A 16293-nucleotide genomic window follows, 5' to 3' on the forward strand; every position below is an offset into this window, starting at 1 on the left:
CTAATTTTAGGTGTATTTCCTACGAAAATTGGTTTTGCTGCTGCATTTGCCAATTAAACCGTAATTCACTAGTAAATTAATATCGAATTATGATGTTAATTAAGTTCAGCCAAACGTGAGGCTGTGCAGTATATACTCAATGCACATCCGCAGGTCAAAGTTCAAATTGGTAAACTGCTAAGTTTGGAAGCCGGCAGTTTAGTAAATTGAAAATGGCAAAATGTTATGTCGCAGTGCGGCGTAAAATTCGCAAAATTTTCAATTTCCCCAAATTGCCGCAACGTAAACTATTTACTTATGTACTAGTTAATATTAAATAGGAAAAAACAGGAGGAAAAATAATGGTTGAAGTGAGAACTGGCTGACTTTTGGTACCCATTTCTGTTGTACATACATAAGTATTTAGTTTTCACTATCATTATATTGCATACTTTTTGTTGCTCACATCAGATTTCGTACTTAATCAACGCAACGGAACCTTTCACAAAATTTTACAATTTCACAATTTCATGACTGCCTGCCAAGGCTTAATACCGGACGCCAAACTGATGCAGGGCAAAGGTGCGCTTGTCAAACACAATTTTCATAACCCATTTAATTAAAAAGCCTACAACTATGCCATAAATTATTGATCAACTATTAATTAAGTAGAAAAGCAATTTTCAGTGCCATCAAAAGAGCAGATGTGGCGCACCTGTGAGAACAGCGATGGCAACGTTTAAGCGTCTTCATGTGGGTACCTATACCTACATATGCACATACATATGCCTAAGGAAATATATGCCTTACCTGGCTGACATTTTGCACAATTTCATCTCCCTTTTTTACAATAAATTAACTGCCGAACCCGAAGTGTTTAATGCGACCTAACCTAGGTTAGTTGAAAAAATGAAAATATTAACACTTAAGCTAAAATCGTTTCTTTTGCTATTATTTTTGCTGTTGTTGTTAGCTGAGTCAATCTTTACGACCAGCACTTATACGTAAAACTGCCATAAGCGATGCCGTACATACAAATGACACCTGGTAGCCAGTTAGTGTCAGTTGCCTGATACTTGGCGCCAGTTGCCTGTCACATCGCCGCAGTCTCTTCTTGTTGGTGGTGTTGTTGCCATCCCTGGCACGCTAGGCTGAGTCGTATCTCTTTATCGTTGGTTGTGTTCATGCTCCTGGTGGTTTTTCTTTCGCATGGCTGTCCGTCATTAAGAGCTCCTCTCGACTCAGCTGACGGGTGAGCAGCAGAGGTTAGGTGACAAACTTACAGCTACCTATTTTATTAGCATGGCAGTGTTGTGAATGGAGAACAGTTTCTTTAAAATTTTAAAATTCGATTTATTAAACAAGTACTTGATTGATGTTGAAAGCCAACTGCTCAACACTTGCTCAACACATTCTGTGAGGTATCAACATTTGCCCAATGCATAGTTGAATAAAGGTTAAACATATACAAGTTCTTCCTTCAGAAAACACTACGAGAGAGAGAAAATTCTCCATTTAATGGTGCGAAACGATTACGATGGTTGGTTGCTCCAAGCTATCCCCGCTAAACATAGACACACATTTTGTGTTCTCGGGGATGTTAAAAGCCTAAGATCTTTAGACTTCAGCTTCGCAAAACGTTTGTAGGCAGCTTAAGAGAAAATACGCGTACGAGTAAGACTCCACCTACACCACCGCCGGATAACTACCAAAATGAGAATCAGGTGTGATTTGAAGTCTCGTCGCGTGAATTCCAGTCGTGGAACATCCCTTGACAGCTTCCAGTTTACCCAGTTTTCTCTCAGCTGTCCCTGAGCTTGCCTAAAACACATCTGCCCAAATGTCGTGCGCTGGTAGTCAAAGAAACTCTCACTTCTCGGTGAAATAACATCGGGTGTATCCTCCCAACTGAACTCATCCTACTCGCGAATATTCTGATTCTGACGCACCGTGAATGAGTCCAAGCTCATGGAATTGATTGCAGTTTTTATATCGGGGCAGATACTGGCCCTCTTTCGGCAAGAGGAAAACTTTGGAAGGTGCCCCAAACCTATCCCGGAAAAAATATGTTTTGGACCACCCTAATGTACATATTTGCTTATTTGTTTATCTATGGAAATGTGTGACACATCTGCTTGTGATCCATCAAAATACGAGTAAAATGATTTTTGTTTACAATTTCCAAAGGGTGGAATTCCTAGATTTTCCTATTCAAAATATTAAGCTTTTTTAAACCACGTTCCACCAGTGTTATAATACCTCAATTAACTTATTAATAAAATGTAGTTCAAAATTTTAAATAGGTGGCAATCCTCTTAAAAATATTTGCGTAATACATTTTCTTAAATCTCCTTCGTTTGGCATCTGTACTAAAAAAATTCGTTTAACGTTTTTTCAAAGCATGCATAATATAGTAGAAGAAATTATTTTAAATTCACACGCTGATGGCAACCCTCGTCAAAATTTTTATCGAAACAAATACAGTTCCCGTTTTGATGCCAATATAATATTGCAAAATTTCGTTGAACGTATTTTCTAAAAAGGAGGCAACCTTCTTAAAAAAATTGCTATATGTTATTCCAGGTCATAAGCTATCTGTCTGCCAAAATTTCACATACATAACGTAGTAGTAGGATTCATTTAACTCGTTAATTAAATTGATTTACTAAAATTAAATTATATATATAAAATAATAATTAATTGGTTTTAACTTTTTAAGAGGTGGCAACCAGTTTAAAAAATCATTTTGTAGCCCCTTGCGTTTGACGCTCATTTTGTAATAATATTTTTATTTAACTTACAAGTTAACTTTTAAAAATGTGGCAGCTCTCTTGAAAATATATCCTATATCTTAAGTCAGTTTACAGGCTATCCGTTTTCATTGAAATACGCCTAGCCAATTTATCGTTCAATCACTGAAACATTTTTCACATTTACTCGAGTTATAATAAGGGTAATCACAATTCTGTAATCACAATGCATTTTCCGATGCATTTGCAAATTCACAAAACAAAATGCAAACGGTTGTCATGGTGGCAAGCATACAATTTGCAAATGCACCGAAATATGCAAATGCAAGACCATATGCTGCGGATTGTGATCGCCCTTATTACTTAGTAGGATTCTCAAAGCCGCTTACGCAGTTAGCTCCACTGTGCTAGAGCGCATGTGGCTTACTTGATGCCATGTAATTTGTACTGTAATTCCATTGTATCTACGAGCTTAATTTTTAGCAGCCTGGCATTTCCAACGATGAGATGGTATTAAATACAAAATATGTTGCAAATTTATGAGTCTGCCTTACAACAGATTTTCCACAAATAATTTTTTTGCCATTTTTATATGACTGCAAAGTTAAAACACCACAATTTCATGTTTGTTGGTGCCGGTTGCATTAGTTAGCTGTGGTGGCGCGATTACATTAAACTCTTCACGCAACATGGGACTCTCACACTTCCGCATTTACATACAAACATAGTTATCCACACACGTACCAGTACAGTAGTACACACATGGATATATTATCAGAATTCATCACCTGTCAATTTGGTGCTCATAGCGGGAAATTCGTATTTCAAAGGCTTCACTGCACAAGCTTGCGTAGAGCTTGTTGGTGGATTGGTGAAATGTGTGTTGTTTGGATAAAGCCAGAGCTTGGTAAAAATGGCAGCATTAACTAAATATGTCTATTCACCCAGATTGGAACAAGATTACTCGTACATGTGTGTGTGTGTATGGTACTTTCGCTCAAATTCACATAATCGCGCTTTCTTGTAAGTGTGTGTGTTGGTGGTAAAAGCTGTTGCCGCAGCTGTAATATCCCCGCAAAACATTCAATAAATCGCTCAGTTGGTAACTGGCAAAGCGTAAGTACTTGCTAACATTTATATATACCATTTTCACCGCACTTCCGGAGCTTCCTAATCAAATCCTTGCCATGCCTGCGTCAACTCAGCTTTTGCTTTTGACATCACCTTCCTTGGTAAGATTTTCCGTCGGATTAGGGTTTCTGATCTCAGACATTTTGCCAGGTAAGTAAGCACAGAAATCCCATGAAGCTATTTCAGTGCTATTACTGAACTAGTTCAAAAGGGAATGGTATTGGGAAGCTGATGAAAACAGTAAAATGTATTCTCATTTATTTATTTGGGTGACAGGTAACAAGATCAACGGAAATAAGGTCAATTGACACTTTTTTCGCATTCTTGTGCGTCTTGGTGCTCAACTACTTTCATCTGCATCTACAACTTACCGAATTTTTATAGATAAGTAAAACAAGATAGGTGTACCTACTAATTCAAGTGAAGGAAAAATATAAGCCATTGCAAAGTTTTAAGCAACTACCAATTCTTAAAACTAATTATTTTCATTAAATTTGCAAATTTTACGAACATCAAGCACTAAATATCTACTGCACAAGCAATATTAGAGTAAAGAGGAATAATTAATTCTATTGCATCCAGTTTGAGCTACTTTTGTGTGGGTTAAAAATTTTCAATGGCTCACTTGGTATAGCATACGCTTATACATGCCAACGTATTTACGTATGTACACACCAGTGAACTGCCTAAGCAAGTTCATTTAAGTTTTTAACCTACTTGAAAAAATTCAAGCGCAAGTATGAATCGCATTTATTTAAAAGCAGCCAATTCGACACATAGCTTGAGCGCAATTGAGTACGGTCGTTGCTTGAATCGAACAAGTTTAAACACAAAACCAGCAAATATTAAATTTTCATATTGCACCTATTTGCCGAAAAGTTTTACCCAAAAGTACATAAACGTACGTAAAAAGTAAATACGTATTTTTATGTGCAAACTTTTTCGATAGTTGGTGGACTACATCTTCCTTGGGTAGCATATCTACTTTTGAAATTACATCAAACAATCCCTTCTATTAAAATGGTGTTGAAAGGAATTTCTCCGAGCAGCTAAAGCTAAACCTATATTTCAACCAATGATTATGCCTCTTTACAATGGAGGGAGGCTATTGGGATTCCCACACTGGAAAACGCGTTGAAATGCCTTGGAAAATAATAAGAAAAATTGCCGATAAGTTATTTGGCTACGTTCCAAACATACCTAAAATAATGTACCTGTACAGAAAATACGCACAGTACGAGTACAGTCATGCATGCCATGTACGAGTAGGTACAGCCATCCACGTCATGGCGTATTAGTAACATTACAGTGCACGCTCGATAATGTGAACTAATTACTGCCGACATTTATATGCGAATTTGTTCACTTTTACGAATGTCAAAATTAAGGCAAACAAGTAAAAAGGTCATGGTTTCGGGCGGCGCCTTTTGGAAGAGATTTTAGCTTCTGAAATTAACTACTGGGTAGTATGTATGACTCTCCAGCCGTGTATCTGTCCAGGAACTTGCGCTCTTTTATGCAAATAGTCCGAAGATAATCTCACCAGATATTTTTCAACATGTTTTAAAAAATCGTTTCGTTATCGATATTTGTTTAATAACTACAGAAAAATTAACCTTTTCTTGGTAGCCAAAATCTGCCAGAAATGAAATGGGTGCCTACATTGACCTTTATCAAAAAACCTGGGTAATTTAAGTAGGGACCTGGACACCAGGACAATTTGTCTTAAACTAGGGCAAATCCTGGAAAACCGAGAAGTCCAGCAGCCCTAAGCTAGACATACGCTTGGATATGTTTGAAATAAAACAAGTAGGTGTTAGCATGAGCTGAAATCAGAAATTTTTAAAGTAAGCAAGCATTTAGTTGCTTGTGTCAATCTGAGTCTTGTGAAAGCAAGTAAATTTTCAAGTAGCTTTAAATGCAAGTACCTTACTGCAGTTCACTGATCCGCGCATACATTAATATATATTTCCTAGCACTTGGTGCTGCAACGCAAGCGATTTTGTAATGAGAAAACTTTTTTTGAGTAGCTGATCGGATTTTCATTGCAGCTGCTAGAACAGTAAAGAGCAATGTAAACAAGCCAAGCAAGCGGGCGCACAAAACTGCTTACATAGAGATGTACATCACTATCGAAAAACAAACAGGCACTTAAGCATAAATATGCTTGAGTTTTCTACACATCCATGCATGCCGGCCAAATGAGAGTTGTGTTGCCAAGAAGGTGGCTGGCATGCAACCAATGCAACCGCCGCGCCGACAAAACTTTTCGCTATGAATAGTTTAACTTTACTGCATGCAGCGGCGGCGCGGCGTCTTTTCTGTAAATGCCAGCCCCCAATTTCCTTTAGCTAGCTTGCTAAGGACTACTGAGATGCCTTACTTATATTTATGTAGTCAGCACGCGGCACTGCAACACCTTGCCTCCCACTCTCCCTCCCTCCATACACTATTCGAGTAATCGTTCATTTATCTCCCTCAAGCGTTGTCTTAATTTTCCCTCATTTCGTAGATGAATTAAAAAAGTAAATGAAGGCGAAATTGTTGGCGATGCGATACTGCAAAATTTTCTCTATTACTAATACTACTACCACTATACATATGTATGTATATCTACTATACTAACAAAAATAAGAGCGGTAATAGTGCCATCAAAATATGCAACACAAGCGCTTCGGTTTTCACATCGAAACAGCTTATGAAAAGTTTTTAAAGTGAATATTTTCAAAATCTTAAGAACTGCTGTGGCGCGCATAGTTTCGAAGTAAAATCTTCTCGAAATGGCGCCAGCGCTCAAGTGGTTATGAAAGTGGGCGGCGTCGGTTGAAGCGACTTGACTGTGATGTCTGCTGTCCAAGCATGTAAATCTCTTAAACTGTTTAAAAATAAATTTCCAGTTTCAGTTTTCTTTATTCGTACGATCGTATGAAATTACGGAAGACAGCGGACAACTAGAAGCCAGTGGCGGTTCAGTCAAATGCCTTCGGTGGACATTGAAAACTGCTTGGGTGGTGTCTACCTATGTATGTCTGGTGACTGTACATTGTTGTTGTTAGGAAAACTTATGCAAAGCAGCTTGAGGGCGCTCTTAAAGCAAAATGATTTGCAGTGCTTACCATCAACATTTATATGTACATTAGGGTGCCTCACTCGGTAAGAAAAAACGGTTCGGCTTTGCATTTGCAATTATGGAATCCTTACCAATTTTATAAATGCAAAAGTGAGTTTGTTTGTGTGTTACGCTTACATGCTTTAACAACCCAACCGTTCATCATAAAATTTCACACACTGTTGTCACTTAGCACAGCTAAAAATATAGCATAGCCATAATCTCGATTTGACAATGGGGCGTAGCATCTCCCAAGGTAATAGAATTTTTCATACCGCATGCCTCTGGAAGTATTTATGTTAGAGTCCTGGAACTTGGCATGGAGATGTATAAAACCAAGTCAGGGGTATATAAAACCAAGTCCATACTAAAGCGGAAAAAAGCGTGGTGTTGGAGAATGGGCGTGGCATATCTCTGCAAGTCTTCGTGTATATTGTAACAGGCCGATGCATGTACATTAGAAATTTAAAGAAAAATTAATATGGGGGTATTTTTGCTAGAGGTCACACTTAAATTATAGAACAAAATAAAGAGTTGCCACCAGTTTGAAAATTTCCGTTTAAGTTAATTTGTAAGATAAAGTAAAAATTGCAATATAGTTATTAAAACAAGAAGAAGTTTACGAACGCTTACAGTCGAAAATATTTTTGTGGAAGGCTGCCACATCTTTGAAAATTTTAATCTAATTTTTTAATTTATTTATTATTTATTTAATTTTTAATTTTTGATTTAATTTTGGGGGTCTTTATTACTAGAGGTCTAACTTAAAATATATAATAAAATAAAGAGTTGCCACCTGTACTCTTCAGCTTCTGAGTTACAAAGGGCTGAAAGGAATTTTACAATAGTTTTTATTTGGATCCTAGCTTACTGGAAACAGGGTATAAAAAATTGCATCTAAATAAATGCAATTTCGCGAAGTAATTCCTTTCATAAACCCTTAATTAGGCGCATAAAGAAAATCACACAATTAGTCGCATGTGGGACCCAGTGACCCCAATAAAAGTGCTGAAAAAAAAAGAGTTTTAAAATTAAAAAAACGAAGTGTACTCTATTATCGTTAACTTAATAAAACAAAAACATATTTTCGACTTCAACCTTAAAAAAATAATAATTAAAAACTTTCCTTCCCAAAAAAATGTTGCGTAAGTGGTCGCATAGGGTCAAGACTTAAAAGAGTGCGTACACGCCGATGTTGTAGCAGTGACTTATTTACGTACCCCGCGGGTAGTCAGCAAGCTAGAAAGGGCGCGAGCATGCTCCAAGCACTCCAAGATATTTTTTTTTTATTATTTGAAATAGCCTTGACCCCATGCGCCTAATTAAGGGTTAACATATACTTTCATATGCTAGAAATCTATCTACGGGTTATTGATTCATTGCATATCTGCGGGTTGTAGAATCAACTGACTACACGTAAATGTCCATACAACTGCCTCGAGATAAACCTACTAACCTCAACCACACTTTGCCAAGTAATTCCATTCATAAACAGCTAACTTTCTAGGCTAGGAACATATTAAACCCAATTGGCCTATTCGACTAAATATTTGAATGAAAATTCAATTAAGTCTTCACCGCACCAACAACTCAATAGTTTTGTAATTAGACCAAAACTCGCTACGGTAAGCTGTGAATTTGACAGTACTTACATACATACATATGCACATATGTGTACATTAAAGCATGAGTGCATCATTTGCCGGCAAGAGTGCAACTTAATTGCGCCTGTTGTAATCTGTTATTAGTAATTGTAACTACATTCCCTGATTACAATTGTGCTGCATTTGCGAAAAGGTTGTGTGGCTCATTTCTATTCATGCCGATGGAAACCACAATCTCATATGCGCTATAAAGCACTACCATTTACTACATATGTATCAGCATTATCAAGTTGTATTGCAAGTTAACAATATCTACATATATCTTTGGATGCGTAGTGTACAATCTGATTTTTGGTTCTATTTTCCTCAGTTCACCGCGTAAAATATGCTCTATGCAATTTGTGACACCTTTCTGTAGCGATTAAAAATTTACTACTTGCGTATGCCTTACTACAAATTTATATGCAGCCTTGTAGGAATCTTAAAACATGATTTCATTTATATTGATTGCATTTCAAAAACACAAAAACTGCCAAAACAAATGCTGATGTGTGGGTGATTTTCCTATGATTCTTTAGCTTAGATCTATACCGAGAAAATTGGTAAGGTTATGTTAGGCTGACAGTTGTTCAGGGTTCGTTATAAGGTGCGAGCCAAGTTATTTCAATCTCAACCGCGTGGGCACTTGACACTCTAGTAAAAAAGTATTGAAGTGAATTCACCTCAACATATTTAACAGCCGTCTGTCCGAACCCCCACCAACGGCGTGAATAGTGACTTTCATAACTGTAGTAGTAGTACAATAAAGTCACAACGACCTTGCTATTGCACCATGTTCTACATTTTACTGCCCGCCAATTTGTCATCCAAGCAGTCAACTGCAGGGCTTCTATGGACTAGTACTGAAATAAATTTAATTTCCTTTGCTTTTTTAGAACCCTTTTTTACTTCACTCTCTTGCGCAGCATGTCCAGTGTCGCTTCTGCCCGAAAAACGCCTGAGAAGTCTGGAAGCCTACACTTTATGTTGACAGTGAACAAACCCACCCAACCAACTGTTCCATAATAGCTCCGGCACATTCACCACACTCCTTTGAGGGAATCTGTGTAGGAAAAAGGCCGTTGAGATCCATTACGGGACGTAGAAATTCGTATAATCAGGGACGCTGAGTTCATTCGGTATCCGGTTTATATCAGCCTGATTGCAGAGTTGCGTGGGGGTACTTAATAAGATCAGTTCTATCACATTAGTATTGACGGAGGGCCACTGTTAGCTGGATATTTAATTTTTCAGATAGGATTAATTTTAGATCACTTTCGCTCTATGATTCAAAGTTAATTAACTCTAAAACGTTACACCAGTTATAGAAATATCGCGCTAACTATAAATACTGCTATGGGATTAAACACTTTCGAAGTTAGAGCGACTAAATTGGCCAAACCCAACACTTTAAGTATTGGGTCAGCAAACTAGACCACCTATGTAAGTTTCCTCAAACAAGATTTAAAAAAATCATATGTACTGCATTTCTGACCTTACGGGCTCCACAGAAATGTTGCGTGAATGCAAGAACTCAAGCACAGACTCACGGATAACAACGTCTTCGGCAAAAATTAAAAAAGGAGATTATTGAAAATCATCGCACTCGAAAATTCTGTATCAAAGAGAAAAAACTAAACTAGTGGAGAATAAAGAAGGCAAAATAAAAATTTCACTACTTTTGAAAGAGTCATTGTTGGCTCTTTTGTAATATCAGCGGACGGAAAGCAGCGACCTTCCATATGATGCGGGCTCCATGATGTCAGGTGTCAATTTCCAACCGGGCATCTTCAATGCCTTAATTCAATTTGTGAGCGGTGAGTGTTGAGTTGCATTGAGTAGGAAAATCTGTTTTATCGCGCTGCTTGACAGGCAATTTGTCCAACAAAAGTGTCAACTGTTTAGTAAACATTTTTTTTTGTGCATTTGTTGTTCATGTTGATGCATTTATGTGTTGGGTGAGCAAATTGCTTGCTCCCATAAGCCAATACCCATTCATCATTTATGCATTGCACATAAATTACAAGAAAAATGTAATTAAAACAGCATTAATGTAAATTTATAAATTCGCAACTACTCAGCATAAATGCAAATAGAGGAATGCATAATATATGTATGGCTGTATGCATGTGTGCACATTCATATATACATACATACCTACATACATATGTATGTATATTCATATCACGGGTGCATGCATATATTTGCTTGCATTCATTAAATTTTGTGTGTAATTTTAAGTTTTAATTAATGTTGCAATTAAATTGAAGCTTTACATACTTGTATCACTACGCAATAAATCTTGCACCTGGTTGGTTGTGCAAATAAACATTGCAGCGGTCATTACTGACAATGTGTTATTAATTTACTGTAACTTATTAAAATTCGTAATCATGCAATATTAATTCCAAGGGAAACACAAAAATAAAAATATTAAAATATTTTAAAAGTTGCTTAAAAATGGCAATAAGAGAATATTATTATTAATAAAAAAATTCTCTCCCTCAAATGTTTGAAATACTGTTGATTTAAAAAGCTTTTCACTGCATACTGTTTGCGATTTGGCTGAAACTTTGCTTATACGAAAACTGTCAGAAATTTATTATGGCAGGCGGGTTAGCCACTCGGCGCCTTCGCAGAATCCATTTAGGTTCTAAGGGGTAAAAAAACTACATCCATACAGCTTAGCTAATTCCTAGTACCAGGTGCTGTGTTGAAAAAAAAAACAATACAGTTTTCTTATCAATTTGGAAAAAATGTGTCGGACCTCTTATGTCAACCGCCCGCAGATTGAATAGAAAACCTACACCTAGGAGACATAGCCGCATCATGAAGGCTGGACTCTCAAAGAGGATATACTCCATAGTCTCCTCACACCTGCCACATTTTCAGCACATCTTGTATACACTCAGAAAAAAGTCGGGCAAATATATTCCTCTCAACACATGATTTGGTAGCTATGAACAAATAATGTAACTATAACCAAATCATGTGTTGAGAAAAACATATTTAGTTGACGTAACTAAACTCTTTTCTCAGTGTAAATAAGACCTACATATGTAACTGAAGAGCATGTGATGATATAGGGTACTTATAAGTACACAAAATAGGTTTCCTTCCTAAGAGATAGAATAGAATTTTTGAACGCTAAATAACACAAAAATTATGCACTAAATTTCTAAGAGTCATACTAGATATATATTTAGACCAAAATTTACTTTGGAAAACTCACGCCGAGGAACTGCGAATAAAGATGTCACGTCATTTATGGCCAAGATGATCCATGGCAGAAAAATGTTATGGCTGCTCTCCAAAAATACTGAGGAGATAGTTCTATACGAAACATACCAAACATTTTTTACGAATCTCAAACTTGAAAAGGAATCAACGTGATTTCTGGTTAATATTAAAAATGCCTTGGTTGATATTTTCAACAATGATTTGGTAATATTAACCACAATTTTGTTTACACTAACCAATCTACAGCTACAGCCGTTTTATAAATGTGTCTTCAAATGTTCAACTTGAAGAAACTTTCTTCGTCATTTCACTTGATTCTGCACTTCGCAAAGGCTTTTTCGTAATTAAGAAACACCAAAAACAAAAAAAAAACAAAAATTATGTATCGTGCTGACGGCATTCGTACTGCTGGAGTCCAACAAATAACAAGCACTTCTTTTCGTTCAGTCACTGTCATACCTACGAATTTATTCTCAAGTGTTCAACTTGAATCACATTTCTTACAATCGGCTTATTAACCATGAAAAAAATCAAACCATAACTTGGTTGAAAAAACCACTATGCTTTTGGCTCAATGTATGAATGACTGGTACCAACATCGGCAAAAAAGGGCTTCACAGTCAAAGAAACCTCGACATTCTGACTCAGTATCTGCAGGCTGAACTATCTCCAGATTAAATAGGGAATTCAAATTTTGCAAGACGGATATCGGACTGAACAGTACATTTTGGAATCGTGTTATGCAGACAAATTTTGTATTTGGCAAACAATATGCTAGCTTGCGACGCACATGTTCCCACTTATAGTTTCGGTAAATACTGCTTGACCCACAAAAGTTAAATTTTTTTCACCTCTATTCAGTTTAACATTTTTTTGTTTAATAAATATGTAAAAATGTTTCACACAAGTATAACAGTTAGCGTAACTGTATTCAGTGTTCAGTGTTACTGAATTTTTTGCTGTCAGAATTTAAAACGTGTTAAAGAAGTCTTTTTTAAGAAAAGTTGCATTTCGTCCTCTTTTTTAAGAAATAAATAGAAAGGCGACCTTCAACTCCTTTTCAAGATTTAATTTGAACCAAGTCAGGAATGCTAAAACTTTAGTATGGGTACCAATATACATATCTGGGAACAAGGGCTCGGTGACCGCTTGCCTATTCTTAAAGATCGGGGATTTTCACTTGAAATTTCTGTCAAAGCAGATGTTTTTAGTCACAAACTCCGCATATTTCTAAAACTGATTTATTCGCAAGAATACTTGTATAAGTCCTGGAAGGGACTCTAGAGCCACAGTTAAGCAAGTTCTTAGTCATTCTTTACTTAATGAAATAAATAGTATGTCTACATCAAAGGCTGTTAAGATATTTCAAACACATATTGGTAAATGCTTACAAATCTAACTATGAATTACATGACGCAAATTCGCCATTAAAATAGCAGATTTCTAAAAATAAACCTAAATATAAACATCAATCAAATTATATCAATATCCGAATATACATAAATAGCTGAGTTTAAAATTTTGCAACGCCAACTTTTTAAGGAAATCGTCAAAATTCTCTTTGCTATCTGGGTGCGCCACAATGAAAAGGTAATTGAAATTCTTACGTAAGAAGAGTAAATAATTTTAAGAAAAGTACACAAAAAAGTTTCCATCCGCTAAATAAGGACACTGGCTGCAAAGAATTGGCATAGGAAGAAGTTGCTGACACAACAAAGCGGCTGGTTGAAGTGAAATGTTGCCAGTCACCATTACAGCTGCAAGTAAACAATGAAGTGGAAGTGGAGAAGTTAACGAAAGTGGACCGAACGATTTTACAATTTTTGAGTGGCAAAAGCGACAGCAATTGATTTATGATAATGATAATAATAAAATAAGTAAAATAAATGGGCCAAAGGCTGGTTGGTTTCGTTGAGCAAGTGATGCGCAAGCGCTTGCTAAAAGAAAAAGTTTTAAGTGTACAGCGACTAACGGAAAGCCTGGGCAGCGTTAAAATAATAGCAAATGAGGCGCGCAAGGCGTAATCAAATTTTGTTTGCATTTAAAGTTTGCTGCCTACTTGTTTGGGTTGCTTAAAAATTTTATTACTTTTTCGGTTTTTTTTTTGTTTGCCGACTAACTTTTTCATTTGTGTGTGTAAGAAACATTACCGTTTTTTAACTCTGATTTATGTACACTTAGCATATTTGTGAGGGGCAATTTCTTGCGGTTTTGTTATCTTCTCTCGATTTTTTATCTTTTTTTTATTATTTGTTCTGCTATTTTTGGAATAATTTTAGAAGTGTGTTAATATTTTGCTTTTGAAATTTGTTTGCGTTACACCTTTTAATTCATATCAATTATTTACTTTTATTAGGTGTGACTAAAGCGAAAATTAATTTTTGGCGCTGTTGCACAAAAAAGTTATTAAGTTTTGGCTGCTTTTAAAGAATTCGTAATGCTTTGCTGATTTTGATTGCCACTCAATAACTTTGCGAGTAAAATATCACTGATTTATTCTCGTTCCAAACACTTAAATAAGTAGCAACAATTTGGAATGAAATTTATTGTAAAATACATTCATTATACACCAGCCCGCCCGAATTTTATAAGCTTTAACATTATGTTATCAAAAATTGGAGTGGCACATCAATCAGTCATTGCGATTGGTATATAATTACGCTGATCGTTTTGCCGCTGTTACTTAGTTGGTTATCTTGACAGAGCCAGTCCCTTTCCTGGGAATTCTGGTATACAAATTACTTATAACTCAGGACGTAGTCACTGTTTGTGCGAAATAGAACAGAACAAGTTAAACTACCTAATTTTCCGAAATATGGCAACATTATTATAAAATGCTTTCAAACTATTTTGCCGTAAATATGTAATATACCTCAATGTACCTAATATTTCAATAAAAAATTAACTCACTTAAATTTGACCTTTAAAACTGGTGGCAACCCTCTTCAAGAATATTTAAAGATAAAGCTTCCTTTGGTCTCTTTCGTTTGTCAACAGTATTTCATGATATTAAATAGAGCTCGAACTTTAAAACTGCTGGCAACCCACTTCAAAAATAATTCAAAAATTAAATCTCTATCTCCAAAAGTATTTTGAGAATAAAGCTTGCTGAAACCTCTTTCATATAATACCCATATGAAAATATTTTATTTTACTTGGCAAATAAATTGATTTTGAATTACCGTTCAAATAGCGGCCTTATTCAAAAAGATTTATGAAATTAAGAATTTAAAACATTTATTGCATGATAAGTGCATTAAAATTCGTATTTAATTTTATTAATTAAAAAGATTCAGAATTTCTAAACAGGTGACCACCCTTTCCAAAAAATAAATAAAGAAGCAAAGCCTTCTTAAATTCTTTTCCATTGATCCCTATGTATATTAAAAGGCTTCAATTACAAAGCTTATTTATTTATTATTGCTTTTGAGCAGGTGGCATCCCCCATCAAGATTCTTGCATTTGATATTTGATATAAAACATTTCGTCTAAAATGTTATTTAAATTAATTTTCAATTCTTAAAAAAAAAAATGTTTTATAAATATACATCAAGATTGGGACTGATTCTTATAGAGAAGCAAATAGAAATTTGTTAATAGTTACCCAGAGTACCTTTAAGTTATAGGCGTAGAATTTATCAATAATTTTTATGGCAAAATAACTCAGGCTAAGGTATACGAACGGAGCTCATGACCCTCCAAGCAATACGGCAAGCAATAATGTGGCCTGGAAGCCACAAGTCCTATTAATATGCATATGACTTGTTCAAAGCTACTAGAACAATTTGGTCTGATGAATGCGTTCTCGAAAATTCGGATCTCAGTGGAATTTATTCAATCCACTAGAAAATGGTAGATCCCGTCGTTTGCGCTAATTACAGCGTAATAAGTTTTCTCAACACTGCATACAAGGTTTTTTCGGCGATACTCCCTAAGTCCCTTCATGATTTGGTCGATTGGACCTCATCAGTGTAGCTCTAGGCCTGGATGCTCCAAAATTTTAATCACTAATCGTCGAATCCTGAAAAAAAAACATTAGATAAGCAAATCGACACAAACCAACTATTCTTCGACTTTAGAGCCACTCTCGATTGGTACAAAGTGAAAGAACAGTTTGCTTTATTCCGTACAAATTAAACTATATTTGCTATATGAAGCTTTCCCCTTTATATACAACCTTAAAATGAATTTGAGCGTCAAATGGGGCATTCCATAAGTACATTCTTTTAAGTATTGGGGTGTTAAATACTCAATTTATAGCGTCTCTTGTAAAATGGTTCAATAGTACCGCTACTAGCGTACTTTTACACATTTTAATTTTACTAGTGTTCGCCCAGCGGTTGAAATTCAACCGATAAAATTAAGGATAGTTTATGTAAGTTGAATGAGCTAAAATAACATTAGTTGGAATGGGTTAAGTGGAGGGGAGTTTAGCTTAGTA

This window comes from Rhagoletis zephyria, unplaced genomic scaffold (genome assembly GCF_001687245.7).
Source record: "Rhagoletis zephyria isolate East Lansing unplaced genomic scaffold, Rhagoletis_zephyria_1.1 Rzeph_scaffold_00759, whole genome shotgun sequence".
In the NCBI taxonomy this organism is placed as follows: domain Eukaryota; kingdom Metazoa; phylum Arthropoda; class Insecta; order Diptera; family Tephritidae; genus Rhagoletis; species Rhagoletis zephyria.